This window comes from Capra hircus, chromosome 5 (assembly GCF_001704415.2).
Source record: "Capra hircus breed San Clemente chromosome 5, ASM170441v1, whole genome shotgun sequence".
Classification (NCBI taxonomy): domain Eukaryota; kingdom Metazoa; phylum Chordata; class Mammalia; order Artiodactyla; family Bovidae; genus Capra; species Capra hircus.
This window is the reverse complement of record NC_030812.1, coordinates 84069389-84087215: the sequence shown is the minus strand read 5'-3', so window position 1 is coordinate 84087215 and position 17827 is coordinate 84069389. Positions and strand designations below refer to the sequence as shown.

General features: G+C 38.6%; 1 protein-coding gene across 1 annotated transcript in view; it reads right to left on the bottom strand.

Annotated features, from left to right (window-relative positions):
- SOX5 (SRY-box 5) overlaps positions 1-17827 on the bottom strand; it is a 1143898-nt gene that overhangs the window by 1099963 nt on the left and 26108 nt on the right. The window lies entirely within an intron of this gene.

The following is a 17827-nucleotide window of genomic DNA, read 5'->3' as shown; positions in this document are numbered from 1 at the left end:
AGCAGAACTCTAAAAAGCTGATTTTTATCAGAATTCAAAAACTAATAAGAGGGACTTCCCTGGTGGTCTAGTAGTTAGAACTCTGCCTTCCAGAGCAGGCAATATGGGTTCGATCCCTGGTCAAGGAATTAAGATCCCACATGTCTAGTGGCCAAAAAACCGAAACATAAAACAGAAGCAATATTGTGACAAACACAATAAAGAATTTTAAAATGGTCCACATCAAAAAAACTTCTAAAAAGTAATAATAAAATCCTATAGTAGGTGTACATCTTCAAAAGTTTTTAAGTACTATATATATACCAATCACCACTATTTTGAAGCAGAAAACACTCCCATTTCGTGAATGGGAATCGAAAATTAGTCTCCACATACAGAAGAAAAGTACTATTTGGGATTCTGAAACCCTCACAAATCATTCTGTCACAGCCTCCAGTGTTATATTACACATGATATGATGATCACAAATTTTATTAACCAGATTTTGAACGAACCAGATTTTAAATCAGCTTGGAAAAGTTCCAGGGAGAAGCTCAAATTCTCCCCCAGTTACTCAATCATGAAATGTTGAAATGAAGAAGTGATAAGAAATTAAAAGGTAGTTTTTCTTTCCTCCACAGAATACACAGAATCACTTACATCTCAGACAATTATATTTAGAATATTGGCGTCTCAAATTGTCATGATTGACACAAGTAGATAACACTCGAAACAAACCCCAGGCTAGGGAAAATAGTTATCATAAGCAGTTTTGCGATCCATTTTTTTTTTCCCTCTGTGAAACAGGTAAGAGAATGCTCCAAGATATTGCACATAGTCATTTACATACAGTATCATTTTATGGAATTTTCCAAGGTGTTAATTAAAAGTTTTAATGAATGCTAATCATCTGTCAATTTCATTGGCAATCTCTGTTCAACCATATGCTTCTCTTTTACACCTGAAAGTTATTTTCTAAAACCATTACTTTAAATTATTTTACTTCCTTAACATGCTATTTGTATTAGTATTTAGGAAATAAAACTTCTGTAGGATATACAGCAATCTTCTACAGCTTTTGTGTATTTTCTAACTTCTTTAAATAAGGTATGAGTTTGTAGATTTGCATGATCATTATACTTCCAAGAGAGAATCTAAAAATCTTCTTTCTTTTTTAAAAAAACTTCACTCTTAAAAAAAAAAATCTATTATTTTAAGTTAAACTGGTTTTATGCCCAGGAAAGAATGCTGAGCTGGAAAATGGAATGTTGTATTGTATCCTAGAAACCTAAAATTTAAATTTGCATTAAGTCATTATACAACTTTGCTCCCTTAATCTTTCTCTGGTTCAGTAAGCTCTTATATTCAATCATTCATCTGTTTGTTTAAACACATTTACTGAGCACTCTTCTAAGTTCTGGGGATACAGCAATGGACAGAACAAACAAATATTTCTCTTTGGTGAGCTTACAATCTAGTTAAGGAAGCAAGAAAAATCAAGAAAATGTATAATAAATTCAAAATGGTAGTAAGAGCTAAGGAAAAAAAGCAGAAAGTAGCAAAGGGAAAGATGGAGAATATGTATGTTCTTGGGGAAGGGTGGAAACAGAGGTGAAATTCTAAATAAGGTGGCCAGGGAAGAATTCACTAAGAAAACACACTTGAATAAAGATCTGAAAAGACAGCAAACCATCCAGGTATCCAGAGAAAGAGTGCTCTGTGGAGCCAGAAGTGCCAAAGCCCCAGGGTGGGAAAGCATGGGAAGTGTCTGATGAACATCAAGTGTGGATGGAGGGATCTCCCTCATGGTCCAGTGGTTAAGAATCCGCCTGCCAATGCAGAGGACATGGGTTTGATCCCTGGTCCAGGAATATCCCACATGCCTGGGGGCAGTTAGGCCCATGTGCCACAAGTACTAAGTCCATGCACCCTAGGGCCCATGCTCCACAACAAGAGAAAGTGAAAGTCACTCAATGGTGTCCAACTGTTTGCAACCCCATTGACTATACAGTCCATGGAATTCTACAGGCAGGAATACTGGAGTAGGTAACCTTTCCCTTCTCCAGGGGATCTTCCCAACCCAGAGACTGAACTCAGTCTCCCACATTGCGGGCAGTTTCTTTCCAGCTGAGCCACCAGGGAAACCCAAGAATACTGGAGTGGGTAGCCTATCTCTTCTCCAGCGGATCTTCCCGACCCAGGAATCAAACCAGGGTCTCCTGCATTGCAGGCAGATTCTTTACCAACTGAGCTACTCAGGAAGTCCTACAAGAGAAGGCACCTCAATGAGAAGCCAGTGCACCTCAACTGGAGAGTAGCCTCTATTCACCACAACTAGAGAAAAGCCTGCACATAGCAACCAAGCTCCAGCACAGTCAAAAATAAAATTAAATAATTTTTTTTAAAAAGACTGTGGATGAAGCAGACTAAGCTAAAGGAAAAGTAATAGGTTATGAGTTCCAAGATGCAGGGGGATAACAAATCATTAAGGCTTTGTTGGTCAATGTAATGACATGGTTATTGATGTGTAAGAGGAAGGGAACCACTGTAAACTTTGAACAGAGGACTAACATGATCCATTGACATTTTAACATGGTCACTCTGGCTGGCTAGAGACAGGCAATGGTGGGAGCAGTTAGGAGGCCATGAAAATAATCTACGTGAGAGATGGCAATAGCATGAATTACGGTGGTAGCTTAGGAAGTGGTAAGAAACAGGCAGAATCTGGACACATTTAGAAGGTGGAGAAGATAGGATTCCCGAGAGACTAGCATATTAAAAAAAAAAAAAAAAAAAAAGAGTTGTCTAAGGATGACTTCAAGGATTTGGCCTGAGCCACTGAAAGAGTGGATTTGCCATAACTGAGATGGGAAAGACTAGAGAAGCTGGGGGTCTCGGGTGGGGAGAGATCAAGAGTTCATGTCTATAACCATTTTATTAAAGTCCCTACAAGTCATTGGAAAAGATGTCAAACAGGCAGTTGTATATGTGAGTTTAAAGTTCAAGAGAGAACTCTGGCTCCAGGTGTGTATTTCGAAGTCATCACTACATGCATGGCATTTAGGGCCATTAGAAGGAGAAGGCGATGGCACCCCACTCCAGTACTCTTGCCTGGAATATCCCATGGATGGAGGAGCCTGGTAGGCTGCAGTCCATGGGGTCTCGAAGAGTCGGACATGACTGAGCGGCTTCACTTTCACTTTTCACTTTCATGCACTGGAGAAGGAAATGGCAACCCACTCCAGTGTTCTTGCCTGGAGAATCCCAGGGATGGGGGAGCCTGGTGGGCTGCCATCTATGGGGTTGCACAGAGTTGGACACGATTGACGTGACTTAGCAGCAGCAGACTGGATAAAGACTAGCAAAGATTTTTGTTTTTACAGAAAAAAAGAAAAGGTCAAGAACTTCCCTGGTGCTTCAGTGGTTAATAATCTGCTTCCCAATGCAGGGAACATGGGTTTGATCCCCAACTGGGAAACGAAGATCCCACATCCCAAAGGGCAACTAAGCCCACACTGCAACTACCGCATCCATTTGCCGCAACTCGAGAGCCACATGCTACAAAATACAGAGCCCATGGGTTCTGGAGTCCACAGGCCACAACTAAAGAAAAGCCCAAGAAACACAATAAAAATTTTGCATGCCACAACTAAGACCCAATGCAGCCAATAAATAAGAAAGAAAGGAGAAGGGGTCCAAGAACTAAACCCTAGGGCACACTAAATGTTTGGAGAGTACAACAATGAAGAGGGACCAAATAAAGAAGAGAAAAGCAGCAGCTAGTAGGGAAAAGGAAAATCAAGGAAATGGAAGTCAAGTCAAACACTTGTTACCAGACAACAAGTGTAAATAACAGTTTCCAATGTTGCAGACAGGACAAGTAAGGTGAGGACTGACAATTAATCACTGGCATAGCAATGTGGAGGCCACTGTTGACTTGTTTTGTGTAATGAAGGCAGATGCCTCTTTGGAGTGGTTCCAAGGGAAAAGTAGAGGGAAGAATTTGGAGGGAAAAAAATTACACAACTTTTTCAAGGAATTCTTCTTGAAACAGATGGAGACAAATGTAGAATAGCTGGAGAGGAGTGGCACCAAAAGAATGCTTTTCCTCTTAAAATGGAAGAAATAAGATTTTAAGAGGAAAATGTTGATGGTAGGTTGATGGAAAAAGTCTAGTAGAGGAAAAAGTTGATGTTGCAGAGAGAGAAAGACAGGAGCATGGGTGAAGGAATAAAGGTGAAATTCGCTCAGTTGCATCCGACTCTTTGCGACCCCATGGAATATATAGTCCATGGAATTCTCCAGGCCAGAATACTGGAGTGGGTAGCCTTTCCCTTCTCCAGAGGATCTTCCCAACCCAGGGATCAAACCCAGGTCTCCCGAATTGCAGGCAGATTCTTTACCAGCTGAGCCACAAGGGAAGCCACGTCTGAGCAAACCAGAGGTAATTAGACTGCAGGATCTCATGAGTAAATGGGTTGTCTTTACTAGAACCACCTAGAGTTTATACATAGGAACAAGGAGAAGGCAGAGTGCATGCAGGCAGGTACATAGCTACATGATAGAAGTTTTAAGAAGTCCTATTCTGGTTCCTTTAATTTCTATAAGAAATAGGAAGCAAGACCATGAGCTGGGAATGCAGATGGAACAGGAGGCATGACAAGTGTGAGACGAGTGGACCCTTCCCCCAGAACAAGCTAGGCTCTCCCCTGTCACTGGACCTAGTATGTGCTTTTCCTGTTCCTGAGAAGTCTGTTCTCTTAAGTCATCACACAGATTCTTTTCATCATTCAGATCTCAACTCTACCATCATCTTCTTCCTAGACCACCCCAACCAAAGCAGATGCTGGAAAGTACTTTCCATCATATCATGCTATTTATTCTTCTTCATATGAAATTACCACGTTTCTTATGTATAGTTTATTTTCTATCACGCACACTAGAGTTTCAGCTCCTCAATGTCAAGGTCTGTCCATTTTGTTCACCGCTTTATCTCCAATGCCAAAAAGAGGGCATGGCATCTGCTAGGTATTCAATTACAGATACTATGGACTACACTCTGGAGATCTTAACCTCCCCAGAGAAATGGCATCTACATGGGACATCTTCTTAGAGCAGGCTTCTCAAAACCACATAAATATAGGATCTAGGAGAGAGGTGAAATAGTAAACCTAGTTGTGTTCTTGTTGTCAGCATATGAATAATAAAAATTAAAACTTGCTGCCCTTGCTGAGATTATCTGGAAAAACACTAAAACCAGTGATAACCTGGTTTGGCACATGACTTGCACTAACCTCTAGCTATGACACTGAAACAACAATTCAGTTTTCAAAGCCTACCCAAAAAAAAAAACATGATTAGTAATGAGGACTCCAATTCTGTATCTCTTTTCATTTTCTCTCTTGTAGGATTATTTTTGCCTAAATGTTGCTAAATAGACACTAGAGAAAATAAAGGGAATTTTCTGACATTCTGCAAGAAACTCAAGGCATATTACCAGCACTGCACTCAGTCATCAAGGGCCCACTCTTCACCTGGGAGCAGCCAGGCACCCAGACAGGAGCACTTACCCAACTAGGTTCTCAGGGGAGCTCAAAGTCACGCTGATTTCTTAAGAAAAGAACTTCTTTTTTTCCTTTAAAGAGAGTGAGTCATTGCAAGTTGTAATGAGTGCAAATGTCAATTTTAGAAATGGTGAATTAAATTTACACAATTTTTTAAAGTTGCCTTTGGAGCAAGTTACATATTTGGCTTATACGGATGACCCAAGTGAAACATTCATGTATACAAAGCTGTGTTCAACCCATTTCTGTAAATGCATGTTTAATAATTTTTATCATTTTTGTTTTATTTTGGGGCAAAACACTGGGAAAGAAGAACATCCTGATGGCTCATTACACAGCATTTTCATAAGAAGCCAACAAATTGGAGGGGACGTTGTGTTAATGTGAGTCGTGACTAACATGCTCTCTCCATAGCCATTTCTCGGTATCTCATTTACCCAAAGTGGCAGAGTCGGATTTGCTGGGTTTTGAACTAACTGTATGTTCCCTTTTATGAAAAGTATCAACAGGGATTTTTTTTTTTCACTGCTGGAGGTCTTTTCCTCATCTAAATATTAAAGTCTGGCAAGTCTTTCCAACTTACTTGGGGCATAATCATGCTTGCTACTTGTTAATTAGGAGCAGGGTGATAACTATTAAAAGTTGAAAGAGTTTCCTGATGCTCTCAACAAGTTTCAACATGATTCCAAGGTTTGTCAATAACCACAAGGGAAAAAAGAAAGCAAAAGGAAAATGCCTCTCCTGAATCCTTTATTTCCGAGAGAAGGATGAATTCTACTGTTATTATATCACTCTCACTTGAAAGACATCTTACCCTCAAAAAACCAGGCCAAAAGTTAGACCCAATCAGGTGCAGAGAGAATACACCCCAGCAAGGGAGCCGGGAGACGTGGCTGCTATGAGCAATCCTATTACTCCCTGTGCCTTTGAAAGTCTTGTCTAACATCTCTGGACGTCAGTTTCCTTGGGACTGGAGGAAGGATTACAGGCTATGAAATATGTCCCAGCTCCAAAATTGTATTTTCACTAATCAATTTAAATTCTTGAATAAAATATTTACAAAACACTCCTGAAAGTCTGGGCACTATAGTTTGTCTCTTACAGTCGGCAAATAGCTCAGTAGTTTGATAGCTACTATCAAATAGTGTTGATTTGCACTTTTCAAGTTTAGAATATTTGGGCTTTATATATATTATCTTATTTCATCGTCTTTTTGCAACAGTCTTGCAAAAATACATTATCACTGTTTTCTTGACAAGCTAGAAAGAAAGAGAATGAAGGAGACAGATGAAGTGACTTGCTTAAGGTCAAAATGGAGGTGTTACAATCAACACCCAAGAGAAGTATCTGTCCCTATCGCTTCACTTGGAATTAAAACTTACCAGTACAAGCCAGTTATTAATACTACATAGGAAACAGAAACAAGCAGTGGCTATGGAGAGAATTTTTTTTAAAAAACCCAAGTAAATAAAGATTACAAACGGTTCCCATAAACTCAGATAATATATCGCATTACTTTACTATGTTGGGATTTCCCCCCACAATTAAATTCACTGTTCCTCAGAAGAGTCAGTCTAAAATAAATTTGTCTGCAGTGGCAAATTTCCAAAAATAAATATTAAACACAACTACTGGAATCTTTGTAGTGTGTTATCAAAATAATGAGATATAAATACTCAATTTATATACCACATACCTATTAACACAAAGAAAATACACACAGCATCCCCAGGCCTGAAACAGAATTTATATTACTCAAGAAAAAGAGGCAAGAAGTAGAATCTTAGGAGAGTTTAAGTATAAAGGTTACTGTCAACACTCAGTGGTACCATCAGAATCCTTACTCCAAACTGTAGAATAGCCAAAATGAACATAACCCCACAGACAGACCTTGTATTTTATTCCCAGGGGTTATAATTTGCAGGCCTAGTACCATTCTAGTTAAAAAGTGATAGTTTGAACTTCATCAAAAAGCATATTTTTAAAAGACCATAAAACCATCAACAAAAATAACTGCAAATCAAGCTGCATTACTTGCTGCTCCACATTGCACCAAATCAAAGAATGAACAAGTAACATCTAAATGCCAAAAAGTTCATATAACTGACTCATTTAATTCTTGCAAAAATCCTGTAAGTTAAACCCAATTTTACAGGTGAGGAAAGAGAGATTCAGAGAAATTAAATGGCCTGAGTACAGAAGACTCTGCTATATTATTTCTGAAGCAGCAACACAAAAGCAAGGTGTATTATGGGACTAATAGACAAATATATTTAAGCCATTAAGAACTAGGAGAAGTCTTATAAAAATAATATACAGAACTTTCCTAGAAAGCCATTTTTTATTGCCCTCTTCCACTCATATCCAATAAGCAATAAGAACTAACTTGGGAATTTAATATTAACACACACAAACACACACACACACACAAAAAAAAAAAGGAGAAAGGAAGGACATAGGGAGAGAGAGAAAAACAGACAGGAAAAACATTTCCTAAGTCAGCTAGAAGAATCTGTTCTCTTTTCTCAACTAGAGATTGTGATGGCAAAATGCAACTGTAAGGAGTAGGTTAAAGAATGAGGTCTGGTAATCCAGTTAACTACTGGACTCTGTGCTTCCACTGCCAAGGGCATGGGTTCAATCCCTGGTCAGGGAACTAAGATACATAAGCCATGCTGTGTGGCCATAAATAAATGATAAAAGTGAAGATCAAAAAAAAAAAACAAAGAATGAGGTCAGAAATACTAAGATAAAATTATTAAAATCACGTATTAAAAGTGCTAGGATTTCATGGTACTTTAAAGAGTGATCTATAGTTTCACTGGTTATGGAGGTAACAGAAAATATTTACAAAACCAATCCTACCTTAGTTCAAATCGGAAAGAAAAAATTGATACCTAATCCAAACTAATCTAAATCTCATTTCTAGTAGACACATGAATTAATATTCCCCTTTAGTCACCTCACTATGAAAATTGTTTTCTTAACCCTCCTCAAGAACATGGCAATTTCCTAAGTAATCTGAGTTTACAGATAATCTACAGTAAGATAAAATAGACTCAACTATTTCCTCTTACCCCAACATTCTTTGTTAAACCTGCTCTTGCTTGTATCAACCCTTCGAACATGATTCCCCTAGTGGAGCATTCCAAGGAATCTCAAAATGAGGAATGTGGACATGTGGTATCTGAGTGTGCGCTGTGCTGTTCTAAGTCGCTTCAGCTGTGCCTGACTCTTTGTGACCCTGTGGAGTGTAGCCAGTCAAGCTCCTCTGTCCATGGGATCCACCAGGCAAGAATACTGGAATGGGTTGCCATGCCCTCCTCCATCCCAATCCATCGATCAAACCAATGTCTCCTGTGTCTCCTGCATTGCAGACAGATTCGCTACTACTGAACCACCAGGGAAGCCCCGAGGTATCTGAGATCCACCCCTAAATGAAAATCATATTATCTGGACTATTTACCCTGTTACTAAATAGATCTCCAAAATCATGGTCTGTTTATATATATTACTATGGAAGTTAGTCATACAACTCTATGTGTGTATATATGAATTGTGAACGTTTCTTACTGTTTATCTATGGAAGTGATCTATCTGCAAGCAACTGCACCAGTCTACAAGCAACTGAACTGGTCTTGAAGAGTCAAAAAGTAGACTCAAGTAAAGAAATTCCCTGAAATAAATTGTATTATTATGAAACTTAAAACAACTGCTGACCAAAATTGAGCAGAAAAAAAAAATCTATATTTAAAATACTTCAATATGGAAATACAAAATTACTAAAGGAAAAATTAATCTGAAACACCAAAAAGACATACAAAGTATTCTCCCATTTAGACAACTTATCTGAGCTCAGAATTAATGGCTTTGAAAGACTGTGCATTTTTCATAATTTCCAAAGAATAGGCACACCAATCTAAAACTGGACACAGTTTTGCACGTCAGTTATAACAGAAGAACACAAAAAGACATGAAATCCATTGTGACTATGTAAGGTATAACTTCAAAGTAATGTAACATCTATTTTTAACCATATTTTAAACTTTTGCAGGCAAATAAGTGTGGTTCTCAAAGAACTAAGCTTAAGAAACTGTACACTTATCTCCCAGTTGCCATTGTTGCTTAAAAGACTTCAGAGGCCCTGTTTTGTAATCCTCCAGTTTATGACTGACCCAAGAAAACAGACTGGTTACTTTAGTTCCATAATTTGTGCTGCCCTCCACTTCCACTCCCCTTTTCACTACCTACCTGTTTCATTTGCCAGACTTGGCTCAAATATATCTTTCAACTATTCTGAAATATAAAGACTTTCTTCAAAGTTAGGAAATTTGCCCACTGAGGTTATCAAAAGAGGATGCCTCAGGCTCTCTGGCAACTTCCCAAGGAGGCGTTCCTGAAATATTCGGAACAATTTCATAATCACTAAAAGAAGTATATACAGTCTTGAAAGTGACTACACTGAATTAGATTCAACACTTCTTGATATAAAAAGTTTTATTTTTTAAATCTGAATTCGTTTCTAGCCATCTGATTTTAAAATGTATCTTCATAAGTAACGATATAAACAAAACATTTTCAGGCATTCCATTTAATCCATATATAGAGAGGATCAATAGCTTTTCTAAAAATTTGGAAAAAATAATCTAAATGAACAGGTTGAAGGAAAGGGGATAAATGAGGGAATTAGGTTTAAATATACACACTGCTAGATACAAACATAATCAACAAGCACTTACTGTATAACACAGGGAACTCTACTCAATACTCTGTAATAACCTTTATGGGAAAAGAATCTGAAAAAGGAATAAATACATATGTATATAAAACTAAACCACTTTGTTGAACCTGAAAATAGCACAACATTGCAAATCAACTATGCTAGGTCGCTGCAGTCGTGTCCAACTCTTTGCAATACCATGGACTGTAGCCCACCAGGCCCCTCTGTCCATGGGATTTGCCAGGCAAGAATACTGGGGTGGGTTGCCATTTCCTCCTCTGGGTTATCTTCCTGACCCAGGAATCAAACCTGCATCTCTTATGTCTCCTGCACTGGCAGAGGGCCAATGCATTGGCACTAGTGCCAAAAGAAAAGAAAATACTTAATCCACTTTTAAAAGTTAACATGAGGACCTTATTTATGTAGAGCAATTATTTATGTGGACAACAAAAAGTTGGACAAAGCAATCAACTTTCTTAGGTAAGGAGGAAATGTCAAATAGAAGCAGAAGGAATATAGCTTGCTAAAACAGCAGCCTGAAGCTCCAATCCTTTGGCCACCTGACGCAAAGAACTGACTCATCAGAAAAGACCCTGATGCTGGGAAAGACTGAAGGCAGGAGCAGAAGGGTGACAGAGGACAAGATGGTTGAATGGCATCACCCACTTGACGGACAGCCTCAGGAGATGGACAGGGAAGCCTGGCATGCTGCAGTCCATGCGGTCGCAAAGAGTCAGACGTGACTGAGCAACTGAACTGACTGCACTGAAAACAGCAGCCAATGAGGTCCTTTCTTCCCACTCTACCAGAAAAGTATCCATTTGAGAAAGCATACCTTCTTTTGTCTACTTCTCTAACATTCAATCTATTATTTCTGTGAAAAATTCACATTACCCCAGAGAAAAAATTATCTAGGTTTTGGTGAGTACCAGACACTTCTCTGTCCTACTTGGCGTCTGGCTACTTGGAATCAACCCATCATATCTGGAACTATGTCGAAAACTAGAAGATGGGACTCTACTGTCTTTTCAACATGCAGACATGACTCAAACAACTACGTGAAAGTCACTGAAGAAACATATAATAATATACTGAAACAGGCAGATAAGATATTAATCAGATTTTGCATCAAGAGTAAATTTCTCTTCAGATTTAAAAAAATATGTACAGTACTGAAAGGGCCATTTTAACTGTATGATATCAAACTTGCTTAAAAGAGAGAAAGCAAGAGAAGGGTGGTTTATAATGTTATCAAATGGAGATACTTCAAATTTTCTGCAAGACCATTTATCTGAAATAAATTCATCAATAATGTCTAGCAGAAAAAATAAATTTCATAAGACTGACTGCAAAATAAACAGATTAATGATAAAAGTATCATTTTTAGTAAAAAGACTCTTCACACGAAGACTACCATCTTCCATACGCTTCTAACTCCAAATCTGTTCCAATAAAGGGTTTAATAAAAAGTGGTCATGTGCAAAAGCACTAGATGTGGAGGACATTAAATGAACTGTAGGGTTCTCAAAATGAACATTCTAAAATGAGTTTACTGGTCACTAACGAAAATGAGATGACTTCAAAGTATTAAAAAACCACCAATAACCCTCTCATAAGATATAATTTCAATGAGTCCTTTCACCATATTCTGTACCTAAAATTTCCATCATAGCATAACTTTTCAGCAAATTATCATTTAGAGTTTTAAATAATTTGTTTTCTTCATACCTGCAACACATAGGCGTATTTCTAGGTTTTTTCTTTCTGACCCAAATTACTATTTTTTAAAAAGACAGTGAATCTGATACCCAATTGCAAGTAAGCAGTGGTCATTTCCATTTTGCAAGCAAGATGTCCAAAATAAAAAGATAAAGTGCCAATTTCTTAAATCAGTGAGAGTCATGTTAACTTTAGAACTCAGAACTTCTCTATCCTGGAAACGGAAGATTATATTAATCATCTGACGTTAATTTCTCACATACATAACAGTTCTTGTCACTACATGGAACACAGGCTCGTTATAACAAACACCCTACAGATCTTTAATTGGTAGCTAGGAAACATGCTTTTCCTAATGATCGAGTCTCTTTTAAATATTATAGCTTTAAATACTCATTTAGGGAAACTAATGAGGGAAGCTATGAGAGGGATAAAGAAGGTATGTTGTTTTCAAAATTAAAAATTTCAGGACATTCGTCCAGCAGGCATAAAATAACATAAAACAAATAACTAGATAATCAAACAATAAAAGCAAAGTAGAAAGAATATGAAGGCTTTTTTAGAAACTATTACTGCACATATGCAATAATTACTTCCATCAAGACTTTTATTATACATTTGTTTTTATGGAATCATACTGCACAAGTGCATGCTATTGTTTAAACACATTCACCGCATACCCCATAACAGAATATGATGACAATATGTATTAAGGATAATACAGAAAATGTGACTAAACGCATTCTGTATTATGGCTCCATAATACAGCATGCAAATGGTTCTGACTAAGCAGACACAGGAGACGGTCGTTAGTATACACGCTGTGAATGTATATTATGAATAATGCATAAAACTTGGCTAAATCCTAATGAGTCCATTGACATCCTATGGGGTCCAAAGGAGGCTTGGATCCCAAAGCCCTGGCACATTTCTACCCACCAATCATTATAAAAAAACAATACCATGAAAACAAAGGACGTTAAACTACACAAATGCACTCTCATTCTAGGTAAAGGTTTTGAAAGAAGCGCAAAAATGGGAAGAAACTTTGAAAAGAGAGTTAAAAGTCCATCTTACATCATCACCCACTTACAGTTTTTCAAAATTACCCATTGCAATTTAAATGGGACAAAAGCTGCAGTTGAAGGTTTGATGTTATTTCTTTTCTCTGGGTTTCTTCAGGGAGCTGCTATTACAAGGGAGCTCTGAGCCATCCGTATGAAGTGACCAAACTCTTAGACCATAGCGGTAGCAAGTCTTCCTGCTTTGAAAGAGTAAACGTTTACAAAATGAATTATGGTCCATTAAATAAGGAAACGACAGAATGTGTCTGAAAGCAGGCTTTATGGTAGAAACACCTTCAAAATCTAGTTTTTACACAGCTTTTGAAGGAATCGAAAAGAACGCCATGAATATGTTCTTGCAGCACATTTTTAAAAATTAATGTTTTTTGCAATAGCTGCTAAGTACTCTTAATAACTGAGTCCTTGCAAAGAGAAAACATATGGATTAACCCTACAAGAGTATACCCCAAGATGAACACCTATAGGAACATGATCGGCATGATCACTGAGCCAGGATCCAGAGCCGAGCAAGCTGTGCTCCGGATGCACAAATTAGGTATATGCCAAAAGCCAGGCCACCCAAGCCTCTCCTCGGAGTGGGAGTGGCAAAGCCAGACAGCTGCTCTTTCGTGGTGCTCCCAGGGGCGGGTGGGAAACGGGCATTCTGAGAGCACATCCCCAGGGTACCGTGCAGAAAAGAGGAGCGGGCTGGTCACTTGGGGAAGCAGCCGGCCAAGAAAAACCCTGAACTCTCAGAAAACACGCAAGGGGGAAACGTTGCAGTGGGAGCCAGAGTTAAAGTTCTGGAATGGAGTTCTTGACAATTTGCCCAGCTGCCTGCCATTTTCCCAGCTGTTTTCCAGGTAGGAGTACCAGGCACAGTCAAGGCCAAGGCTGAAGCAGGAAGCTGCCACAGAGCCGAAAGCCTATTAATGCACCTCCATCACTGTTCATTTACCATCCCACATTTGGGCTAAAATCAGCTCATGGCTTTGCTGTAATGGTAATTTTTTGCCTCTGTGGACTGAGGATTTCCAGGAAGACCCCTTCTCAGTGATAGCATTGCCGTATTTTTCCATCTCTCACTACCAGTAGAGCCAGAAATTCTGACTCTGAACAGTTATGAAAAACAGCCCTTCCTAAGCTTCTATTTAAAGTACAAATACTCCTGGGTATAGTTAAATAAGAAAAATTATGATGATAAATTTCTGTTTGCTTGACAATCTAGGACAATGGAGGAGCCCTGCATGTTTGGGTTAGACACTGGGCGATTTAAAGATAAGGGTAGAAGGTGAATGATGGGACGTGCTGACATTCACTCAGGTTTTCTGATCAGACTGCCTCTAGCCCAGCCAGGGATCCTGTGATAAGGAATTAAGACTTTCAGTAGAGACTTAAAAGTTTCAAACTTTCTGGGCACTGGGTTACTGTTTGTATTTACACCTCGGTAAGCACTGTCATTGCTGCTAGAGCATGAAGTATGAAAATCATACAGAAAAATAAGATATCTGCTATAACCACTTCTGCTGTTTTCCTTGTTCTGAAATCTGCCTCTTATCAAGTGCAATAGAACAGAGTTCAGTTCCTGATATAACAATTCCATCAAGCTATTCTGCCTCTGAAAGCCATTCTCCACCACAGCTTGTCCCGGCGGCGACACTATAAGCGACTGACAATTGCTTGCCTCCCCCACCCCCACCCCCCAGTGTGGCTTCACCCCTCCCAGCTGCCACCAAAAAGAAAACAGAAAGTCTCTCCGTAGCACTTTGCTTCTCAGCAGGCAGCCTGTACTGTTTGTGATATCCATTTTGATACAAACCTAAATTAGGCCTCTGGAAATAGGTAATGCATAAAAAGAAGCGTTTTGTGTCACCAAATTATTATTATAGGTTACTGTTAACCCTTGGAAGATAGAGGTGAGCCCGGCAGTTCCCCACTGAGGTGGCGATTTGTCATGAAATCACAGGCCCTACCTCAGAAGATGGTTCAGGTGAACTTGCGATGAGGGAAACTATCTGGTTGACCTAGAGGACTGTGATAGCTGGTTTAAGTGGGGAAGCTGAGAGCAATGCCAGTTAAACAAAAGGATCAGCATAGCGTGTCGAGCCGGCAGTCTGCTGGCACAAGTTTAACAGAGCCTGGAGATGTAGGAAAACGAGAACGGTCACGATACTTTACTATCAGGCGGATTGAAGACTCTTTTCTTCCAAAGTTCTCCTCGCTAAGACACGTAGAGGGGCCAAGGTTCAGAGCAACACTATATTTTAAACGGTCGTTTGTGATCAAACTGTTAACTAGTCCTATTGAAATAATAAATTAGAATATTGCATATACTGAGGTTTCTGTATTTCTTCACATAGTTTGTCTTTTTTAAAACTTTTTATTTTATATTGGAGTATAGCAGATTAACACTGTCATGATAGTTTCAAGTGGACAGAAAAGGGATTCAGCCATATATATTATTAATACACATATCTATTCTCCCCCAAACTCACCTCCCATCCAAGCTGTCACGTAACACTGAGCAGAGCTCCGTGCTCTACAGTAGGAACTAGTTGGTTATCCATTTTAAAGGTAGTAGTGTCTTCATGTCTATCCCAAACTCCCTATCTCCTCCCCCAATTCTTCCCCACTAGCAACCATAAATTCATTCTCTAAATCCATGAGTCTGTTTTGTTTTGGAAATTCCCTGCTCAAAAATTTAAATTGCTGGTCCATAATTAAGATTTGAAGACATCTAAGAACTTAGCCTAAAACTACTCCTACATTAAATCATTTTACTTTTCCTATTTAACCTCTACAATATTTGATTCTCTCATTCTTCTTTCTGTATCACTACATTAAAATAAGCAGCAGTTATCATGTTAATAATTACAACTGAATTCAAAGATCCAAATCAAAGACCACTTTCTATCAACCTTGATTAGTGAAAGAAACACAAAGAATCATGCAAAACATCCTCTCATCTTTCAGCTCAGCTCAGCTTACTTTCCAGTTAAAAACTGTACGACAGAGTCATCATATCATACAATAACTTGGATTTTCCTTCCTCCTTATGCATTTTTATTCTATGTTTTGATAAAAATTATCACGTGAGACTGGCTTATCTCATTAAAATAAACAGACATGACTGAGTTCATATCTCTTAAGACAGTCAAAACAATGCAAAATGTAATTCCTCAAATTGGGATAACCGGTATTTACTGAATAAATGACTAAACAAGTAAAGCTTTTTCAAAGGGAGTATCACAGGTTTATGATGAAGAGTAACAGAAATATTCTGCAACTGGTTTCATGGAAAAAGAAAACAGCTAATATGAACAACCAAAGTTTTATAGGAAGTTGAGGAGACAATGGATACCAGCCAAATTTCATAGCTGCAGTTTTTAGCTGAGTCTCTGAATTTGAAGGCAGAGTAAATGTTCCTCTCTCCTTTCCTAGACACAACCCATAAAATGACAGGCTCTTTTTAATGTCTAAGAATGCTGTTTAGGTCTCATCAGAGTCAGCAACAAGATCTTCAGACTGAGAAAATACCTAGTCAATTGCCCTTGGCTGCAGTGTATAACATGGTAATATCAAAAGTGCTGGAGTCACACACTTCAGGGTAAGGGCACCATATGATCCCAGTACAATCTCATTCAGGGAACTCTGACTAGCTAATTCCTTGGCATCCTCAGATATCTACATATCATCTGAGCCAGTTACAGAAATTAAATCTCCTATGTTTCCATTTTCTAAAATAATTCCTCAATTCAAATATTCAACAGCAGCACATCTGGTCATAGTTCAAGGACCTCAGTGTTGATGAGGCACTTTCTTCAAAGTTTCTGCAGGCTATTTGCCACATCGTACATACCTGTGCAGTTCATTCCCTGGGAAGTCGCTTTTGCCGTAGCTTCCGCCTTAAAAATATTCCTACACCCATGCTGATTTTGTATCTGTTCAGTTCACATTTAGATTCATTGGTACTTTTCCATAGTTACATTTCTTGTTCAGTTGATTTGTCCTTTTATTTATTCTGAAGTTTTTGATGTAAGACAAACAGGAATACCACCTTCTAAAATTACTACTATCCTACCATCCTCCGATGGAACATTAGCGGGAAGCAATATTCTCCAAAGCTATGAAGCATACACTGCCCTAAATTACATTGCAGTCGCTGCCCTGAGCTCACACATTTTTGAATAGAAAGGCTCCCAGGGATCTCTCTGTACTGACTGCATTTACTGCTTTAAAATATTTTTAACCCAGACGCTGAAGTGCCAGCCTTGCAGTTCCTCATGCTAATCCCAGCCTGGGTGGCTGTTCTTAAGGGAAAGCATTCAAAACATTGTAACAGTGCATCAACTTTGACCCTTTTCACTTAAACATGAGACTCTTTTTAAAAGTTTGAATTCCAGAGGGAATCACTGAACTTTGACCTGCTTAAAATTAGTTTTGTTTTAGTGCCTTCATGGTGACTCAACAGGCCAATTTTCCAGACACTTAAGACGTTTCTGCCCCTGAAGATTCCAGTTCAAGTCCACAACTATGTTTGCTGGTCAGAGCAGAACACTTTGTCCCAGGGTTTCAAGCAACAAATTCCCAGATCTCTCCATCTCTCTGCCAGATGTTGGCATATTAGTTGGTATTAAGATGGATCTAAATACACACACACACACACACACACGATACACACACACACACACAATACACACACACACGATACACAGAGGACAGGCTTTTTTTTTTTTTTTTTCACTTAGAGCCTTTTAGGAAAGAAAGTTTTCCACTCAAAA